Source organism: Bos grunniens, chromosome 10 (assembly GCF_055505025.1).
Source record: "Bos grunniens cultivar Pamir isolate PY7600 chromosome 10, Bosgru_T2T1.0, whole genome shotgun sequence".
Lineage (NCBI taxonomy): Eukaryota > Metazoa > Chordata > Mammalia > Artiodactyla > Bovidae > Bos > Bos grunniens.
The window spans coordinates 35276144-35285369 of record NC_141174.1 but is presented as its reverse complement, the minus strand read 5'-3'; the positions used below and the strand labels follow the sequence as shown (position 1 = coordinate 35285369).

General features: G+C 40.2%; 1 long non-coding RNA gene across 1 annotated transcript; it reads left to right on the top strand.

Moving 5' to 3' along the window:
- The first annotated feature begins 5448 nt into the window (after positions 1–5448).
- On the top strand, positions 5449–9226 carry LOC147364306 (uncharacterized). Its single transcript, XR_015134348.1, has 4 exons — positions 5449–5923; positions 6324–6400; positions 7007–7094; positions 8789–9226. It is a non-coding gene; the product is annotated as an uncharacterized LOC147364306 (long non-coding RNA).

The window sequence follows — 9226 nt, the reverse complement described above, 5'->3', positions numbered from 1 at the left end:
TAGACTCCAGGAGTTGGTGATGGACAGGGAGGCCTGGTGTGCTGCGATTCATGGGGTCGCAAAGAGTCAGACATGACTGAGTGACTGAACTGAACTGAACTGACCCTCTGTTGGTACAATGAAGCTGATCTGTTCCATTTGGCTTTAAAGTCATGATAATAAATTGATAACTTTGGTGACTGTTACATAATTGTTTTAGGGCCAATGTGTTTGGCTTGACCTCTACTTCCCCAAGTTTTCAGTGCTCATGTGTTTTTGATGCCCATTGCTGGAGCACGTCGTGGACCGTTCACCAGCTTGCCAGGGCTAAGTCTTTCTCAACAAACACAGCTAAGGAGATGTGGACAGCAGGTGAAAATGTGTGTTGTGAGGGGTACTGACTGACAAGGGCTGTATGCTACCCTCATCTACCTTGCCAACTGCTGTTATTACCCCTACAGCTTCCACTTGGCAATAATGATCATACACTGATCACAGAAATTGTTAGTTCCTTGTCATGTGAAAGGAAAAAGGAACAAAGACTTGGAAATAGCTTGTAGGCTTAGTCTGACAACTCACATCCCATTAAGTTCCATATATTCCTATGGAATCAGGAAGGGGAAACTTGTAAATTCTATTAGTTCCTAACTGAGTGATTGCTAATTGTTTATATATTTAAAAACACACAGAGAATTTTATTTAATACTATTGTCATCGTTTGGAGAGAGGTTTGTTTTGACAGAGCATTAGATCTGACATCTTGAGGTTAGATCTTGACATGTACTTGGTTCTCCCTGAAAATTCATAAATATGGAATTTAAAAAGTTCTTTTATGTGAGTATTAAAATGATAGGCACTAAATTCTCTCTCCAATTTATTGGTTATATGACACTGAAATAGTACTTGTCAGGACTGAGGAAGCTGGCTTGCTTCATCCACGGGGTCCCTGCTTCTCCCTGGAGATAAGCATGAATTACCTCTCTGCTTCTACCCTATGACACTTCCCTGAAACACTTTGTTCTATGAACTATCTTCTTGGTTTATAAAAAAGCAGTAATGCAATGAGGTTCAATATTCAGAATCTGGCATGCATATCTTGCGTTAAGGGGCTGACACAGTTAGAATCGATTCAGTCAGGTCAGTCGCTCAATCATGTCCAGCTCTTTGCGACCCCATGGACTTGCAGCACACCAGGCCTCCCTGTCCATCACCAACTCCCAGAGTATACTCAAAGTCATGCCTGTTGAGTCAGTGATGCAATCCAACCATCTCATCCTCTGTCATCCCATTCTCCTCCCGCCTTCAATCTTTCCGAGCATCAGGGTCTTTTCCAATGAGTCAGTTCTTTGCATCAGGTGGCCCAAGTATTGGAGTTTCAGCTTCAGCATCAGTCCTTCCAACGAATATTCAGGACTGATTTCCTTTAGGATGGACTGGTTGGATCTCCTTGCAGTCCAAGGGACTCTCCACAGTCTTCTCCAACACCACAGTTCAATTGGTGGTTCAATTCTTTGGCACTCAGCTTTCTTTAGAGTCCATCTCTAACATCCATTCATGACCACTGGAAAAAGCATAGCTTTGACTAGACAGACTTTTGTTGGCAAAGTAATGTCTCTGCTTCTTAATATGCTATCTAGGTTGGTCATAACTTCTCCTCCAAGGAGTAAGTGTCTTTTAATTTCTTGACTACAGTCACCATCTGCAGTGATTTTGGAGCCTAAAATAATAAAGTCTGTCACTTTTTTCATTGTTTCCCCATCTATTTCCCATGAAGTGATGGGACCAGATGCCATGATCTTAGTTTTCTGAATGTTGAGTTTTAAGCCAACTTTTTCACTTTTCTCTTTCACTTTCATCAAGAGGCTCTTTAGTTCTCTGCTTTCTGTCATAAAACACAGTTAGAATAGCAAACTTCATTTATGACTGGGGTGTTGTTGACTAGCACAGGAAGAGCATCAGTTTGAGTTTTCTTTGATTGGTGATGATGAATTTGCCATTCATGCATTCGGTAAATATTAGTTGACCACATTCTCTGTGCTCTGATCTGCTGCTTTTCCTTTGCTCTTTCTTTACGTGTTCAAGAACTTAATCTATTGGTTAATTGTCTGATGCTATGGAGATGTTGAGTGTAATGATGGACAAGAATACAACAGTATGTCTGAATGAACCTACAGTTCTTAGCCCTTGAACTTATGGAGCAATTACATCAGCTACCGTTCCCTTTTTCTGGTAAACAAGATTTCAAAATAGTGACTGTAGATGAATTAGAACCATAGTAAGGAAGCTAAGATGATGTGATTCAGAATAAAATTGTCTGGGCTTGACTGCTGACTCAACCGGTTACTGTTTAGGACACCCTGGGAAAGATGCTTCACATCATGGGAACTCAGTTCTCTGATCTGCAAAATGGGGTAATATTACATCCTAGGTTCAGGGTGAGAGGTAAATGAGAGAATCTTCTGAAAGCTTATAGAGTAGGACCTGGTATGGGGAAAATTCTTAGTAAATGTTAACTCATCGTTTTTTGATCTCTTTAGTTTTCCTTAGTTATTATGGGAAATATAGTAAAGAGTGATCATCACATATGAATAGAAAATAGCCTTTTGACTTACCTTCTTGTCTAAACGCTTGCTGCCAAAGATGCTCTCTGGGGGTGCAGTATATTGTTTTCTTTACTTGCTTCCATGTACAATAAGTCAGGTACGGCAGTGAGGTGAACGATTGCAGTAGATGTCAGGAGACACAGAGTCAGTTGTTATACCCAAGTGGCTATGGAACAACTTTGGCTCAATTCTTCAATCACTTTCAGGTCATATTTCCCTGTGTATAACACTGAACTGTTGGAACCACAGTAGGTGGCAGTGAGAGCCTTGAGATACGTATGCATTGTGGTTTAACAAATATTTTAAAGAACTCATGTATCATGTAGTGCAAGTGAGCAAAAGCACACATCCATGTGAACTCACTGGGCTCTCTAGAAGTCTTTTAATGTGATTAAGAACCAAGAGCCTATCATTTATTCAGCCCCAAGTATGTTCTAGGTTCTATGTACTTATCAGCCCATTTATTCTTCATAGTAACTTCATGAGTAAATTGTATTATTTCCATTTTTCACATAAGGAATCTGAGCCTCCAGGAGTTTAAATGATATATTCAAGTTCATATGGTTAGTGAGAATCAGAGAAGGGATCCAAAGCCAGACCTGTCTTAAGTGCAACCCCTGTGGTAGTCATCAGTGCTGTTTACTTACCCAGATCATTTAATTGCCAACACAAGATTCTCCTTCTATAGGGGCGATTGGCTACTCTGTCAGCCTATGTGTCCTGGGTGACTGATGAGCAGAATGCCCTGCAGCCTGAGATAAACTTGTAGCATGAGCATGAAATAAACTTTGTGTTTTTTAGTGGTCAAGGTTTTGCAATTCTTTGTTACTGCAGCATAACCTGGCATATCTTGACTAATACATGTTCCAAAAGGTGATTAACACTGATAGCTAAGTTATCTGCAATTTTCCTATTGCTCAAATAGAGGCAGCTGGCTGGATCACCTTGAGGAGGATGGATAATAATTAAATGTTTATAAGTGCTGATAAGATAGGTCACAGGTTGAAAAGGATCTTTTGTCATCCCCATCCCCTCAGTGTTTTCTTTTTAATCAGTTTCTTTTCCCTCTCTTCCCTTTCCCCCACCCTTACCTTCCACCTCTTTCATTTTTTCCCTCTGGGCCTCTGTTTAGTCTCTGGACAGATCTAATGCCTAGCGCCTGAAAAAGAAAGTGAAAGTGTTAGTCACTCAGTGGTGTCCGATTTCTTGCAACCCCGTGGACTGTAGCCCACCAGGCAACTCTGTCCATGGAATTCTCCAGGCAAGAATACTGGAGTGGGAGCCATTCCCTTCTCCATGGGATCTTCCTGACCAAGAGCTCAAACCCTTCATTGCAGGTGGGTTCTTTACCATCTGAGCCATCGGGGAAGCCTAGTGCCTAGCAGCCCTCAGATGATTTTTAAAATAGGAAGAAAAGTTCAGAATCCAGGAAAGCAGTGTTGAGGATTTCAAAGATGAAAATGCTCATCTTTTAGTTAGCAAATTGGTTAAAAAAAATGATGTTTAAAGAGTTTACCTTTAACTAAGCAAAGAAATCATAAGTCTCAATATCTCAGTTTCATATATTTTCAATATTCTTTTCACCTCTCATTCTCTTGGTATTGAGTCTATGTGGCCTAAGGAGGCATCTTGGCTAAGATGCTTGTGCAAGCAGATTGAATTTATTTCTGGCTGGGTCCATCCCTTTCTGTCACCCAATTCACATCAATAAATATTTAAATATCAGGCCAGCAGCCCCTGAATGGAACCCTGGGGATCAGGCCTCTGTGACTCCCAGCTGATCATTATTAATTCAATGAATGTAGTTGTAAATTAGCTAAGAACATACAATGGAAGCAATTACATGTGCTATTGTCAATGTGGGCTCACTTCACTGAAAGATGTTTTAAATTTGCTTTTGCCTCATTCTAAAAAAATATGCAATTTGCTTCAAACTAAATGCTGTCTTAGTGTCCTGTCCAAATATTAAGAATAAGGCAGGTTGGAAGAGCCTTCTCTGAAATGTATTGCTCTGAATGACTTAAAGGTTTGCAGAGTCATTTTTTGAGTTAATGTGAATTGGCAGGCAAATGCTTTTCACTGAGATGAATCATGCTCTCAGGGTTACCTGGTTTTTTGTCTGAGTTAGAGAAATCAGAAGTAGATAGAAATGAAATGACCCATTATCAAATAATCAATGAAAAAGCTACACTCCTGCAATGTTTCTGGATCAATATACAAGTTACCTTTCAGACAGATAAATTATTCTTGTGTAGTTCAGAGCAGAACAAAGCCCACTTCCAGCCAGATGTCCCAAATACATTGTGTGTGAGAGCAGAGGAAGAAGGCATTAACCCACCAGGCATTCATGCATGCGCGCGCGCGCGCACACACACACACACACAAGCAAAATGGGTTCTGTCTGTGCAGCAGCTTTCCTAAGCAGTACCTGATAAGAGTGTTCTTGGGAACATGATCCAGATCCAGAGACACAGCTGCTGAAGGTTTAGGGGCAAATGTAGATAAGGCTCTCCAGAAAGGGCATGTTCATTTCCTGAGGGCAGGGACAGGAGTATAAAACCGCAAAGACTTTCTAAAAGGCAGTCTCATGGTACCTATCAGAATTAAAATTTCTGTGCTCTTTGATCTAGCAATCCAGTTCTAAGAATTTACCTTAAGATGTATTTATAGATGTGTAAAAAGATATTTATGAGGACGTTTCTTTGTTGTGATAGTAAACACATAACACATCTTACAAATGCCCATCAAAAAGGGAGTGGTTAAGTAAATCATAATCTATTAATACTGTTGAATATTATCAGCCATTAAGAAAATGAGATTAAATATATATGTGCTGACATATGATTTGGGGAAGTTATTCAACCTCTCACTGCTCGAGTTTTCTCATTTGTAAAATGAGTATAGTATTTAATAAGCTGAGTGACAGACTAAATGAATATATTTGTGTGTGTATATGTATGTTGTACATATGCAATTTTTAATCTTTGGAGAGACTAAAATTCAGAAAACTGAGAAATCCAGTAGATAGAGCTAAGTTTAGAATCCCAAGACCCTCATCTAGGAGGAGGGGTGGGAAATGAGGAGACAAAGGTGGAAGGAAAATAATATTGATTGTAAATACACACGATGCCAGGCTCTCTGCTGCATAGTTTACATAATCATATCATGTAATCCTCATAGTCATATGAAGTGTAGGTATTATCATCTCCATTTTACAGGTGAGAAAATAAGGCTCAGAGAAAGCTGCTGCTGCTGCTGCTAAGTCGCTTCAGTCGTGTCCGACTCTGTGCGACCCCATGGACTGCAGCCTACCAGGCTCCTCCATTCATGGGATTTTCCAGGTAAGAGTACTGGAGTAGGGTGCCATTGCCTTCTCCCCAGAGAAACCTACCCAAGGTCATACAGCTGTGTGTAGCAGAGAGAGCTAAGCTTCCCGTGTTGGTAATGTCAAAGCTGTGCTTTCTATCACCTCCTTCCAGGCTGAGAGAATATCATAGTCATCCCTGGATATTCAGTGTCTAGCATACAGCCTGACTCCATAATACTGGTTACATTTAATTAAATATTTGTTGACAAATTGAGGATATTGACATGGGAATAATTATTATGACACTTCTTTGATGTGTAAGCTTTTCTGTACTTATTTTATTCCACCTTTATCAGTTACCATAGGCTAAGTTATGCTGCGGTAACAAATAACTCCAAAAATCTCAGTGGACTGTTTGGTTGCTTGTATTTCAGGAATTGACTGCCTCTCTGCTCCATGTTTCCTTCATTTCAGGACTCAGGCTGAAGGAACAGCTATTTCCTGGGACATTGTGAGTCTCGTGGGAGAGGAGATGAGGGATGGAAGAATTATCTATCCATTAAAGCATCCATTTATGGTCATTAAAACTTCTGCACAGAAGTAGCACATGTCACTTCCACTCACATTTTATTGGCCAAAGTGAGTCAGATGGCTGACATGAACATAGTCAGGTGGGAAAAGTATAATCTTCCCATAGAAAGAATCTATTGGGTGGGCCCATTGAGGAGAAGCTTGGAGGAGAAGCTTGTAAGAGAAGCAATTGATGTTTTGAAGAGTAATGCACACACCCCACTGCTCTATTGCAAAATAAAATTTGAGCCTCTTAAAATAGATACTGTGTTTTATACTTCTGTTAGCTTATATATATATAGAATGGAACTTTTAATTACTCTTATAATCCTAGTCCTTCTTCACTAAATAGTAAACTTAATTATGCTATTATAGGAGTCAGTCTTATGCAAATACAGTGGTTCTCAAAATGTGTTGAGGGAACCCTAGTACTTTCCAAGACACACTCAGGGGGTCTGTGAGGTCAAAATGATTTTAATAATAATACTAAGTTGCTATTTCCTTTTTCACTCTCATTCTCTCATGAATGTACGGGTTTTTTTTCCAGATGTTACATGACATGACTATTGGAACAGATCAAATACTGAAACAAATATGACAATCCAGTTATCCAGGCATTAAAGAGATTTGCAAAAGTATGTAGTAATACCACTCTTCTCACTAATGCTTTCATTTTGGAAAATGAAAATTTTCCAAATGTGTTTGATAAAAATGTTCATGTGTATTATATTTTTTTCTTAATAAGGTTAACAAATGTATTTTTTAAATTTCAGCTTTAATTTCTAATATAGCAATATATTATATTGATCCTTTATAATCAGTTCAGTTTAGTCACTCAGTCATGTCAGTCTCTTTGTGACCCTATGGACTGCAGCACACCAGGCTTCCCTGACCATTACCAACTCCTAGAGCTTGCTCAAACTCATGTCCATCGAGTTTGTGATGCCATCCAACCATCTTATCCTCTGTCATCCCTTCCTCCACCCACCTTCAATCTTTCCCAGCATCAGGGTCTTTTCCAATGAGTCGGCTCTTTGCATCAGGTGGCCAAAGTATTGGAGTTTCAGCTTCTGCATCAGTCCTTCCAATGAATATTCAGGACTGATTTCTTTTAGGATGGACTGGTTGGATTTCCTTGCAGTCTAAGGGACCCGCCATGGTCTTCTCCAGCACCACAGTTTAAAAGCATCAATTCTTCGGTGCTCAGCTTTCTTTAGAGTCCAACTCTCACATCCATACATGACTACTGGAAAAACCATAGCTTTGATTAACTAGATGGACATTTGTTGGCAAAGTAATGTCTCTGCATTTTAATATGCTGTCTAGGTTGATCATAGCTTTTCTTCCAAGGTGCAAGCATCTTTTAATTTCATGGTTGCAGCACTGTCTGCAGTGATTTTGGAGCCCCCCAAAATAGAGTCTCTCACTGTTTCCCATTGTTTCCCCATCTATTTGCCATGAAGTGATGGGAGCAGATGCCATGATCTTCATTTTTTGAATGTTGAGTTTTAAGCCACCTTTTTCAGTCTCCTCTTACACTTTCATCAACAGGCTTCATCCAGCCTGGCTATATTAATCCTTATAATACATGTAAACAATAGCTCTCTGGGGATACTTAATAATTTTAGTAAGAGTGTAAATGGGTCTGAGAACAAAATGTTTGAGAACCTCTGTCCTAAAATGATGTGGCAGGCCCTATTTCAGTGAGAATAGAAGTGTTAAGATCATTAAACACAGTTAAAGTTTCCTTAGCTATAGTGTGGAGCCCAGTGGGTTCTTATAAATACTGTTATTTTTCATAATCATCACCAGTGTTCCATATCTTGTACTTTCTGAAGGAGTGAGATGATTAGTTTGTTAAAGAAGATTGGTTGCATGAATTATTTTCAGCCTTGTAAAAGTTCACAGCTTGATGTTACATCAGTAATGAATAAAAAAAAATGGTGGTACATAACCCTGAAACGGAGAAGGCAATGGCACCCCACTCCAGTACTCTTGCCTGGCAAATCCCATGGACGAGGAGCCTGGTAGGCTGCAGTCCGTGGGGTCGCTAGGAGTCGGACACAACTGAGCGACTTCACTTTCACTTTTCACTTTCCTGCATTGGAGAAGGAAATGGCAACCCACTCCAGTGTTCTTGCCTGGAGAATCCCAGGGACGGGGACACCTGGTGGGCTGCAGTCCATGGGGTCGCACAGAGTCGGACACGACTGAAATGACTTAGCAGCAGCAGCAGCAGCAGTAACCCTGAAAAGAAAAATGCTGCTTTCTAATAAGGGGCCCTAGTAATTTAGCATCGTCTTGGAACTTTATCATCTTGTCTCACTAGCTTCAGAAGAATTACAGAAGAAACCAAGCCACCTGTTTATACTGATGAATGAAAAGAATGAAGAACATTTTGTGGAGAGCCTTTATTTAGGCTCTGTAGTGTTTCTCATTATGAACTAAATTAAGCCGACTTTCGCATTTGTGACCAAGCGCCGCCAGTTTTTTTTCTTTAACTTCCCCTTGTTTGGGGTTGACACTATGCTAGTACCCTGCCTGCTTCCCAAAGAGGCATCTCCCAATGAAAGGACTTTGACTTTGTGGGCAGAGTCTTGTTTCTGTTGCAGAATTCTTAACAAATGACCTTGTTCTGAAAGTTCTGGAAGGACAGTTCCGAATGGGCAGCTGGACGAGCACATTTTTGCATGTGTGTGTTGGAATTTAACGCCAGGAAGAACTTCAGTTCTTCTGAGAAGGCAGCAGTGCTGTGTCCCCAGCAGTG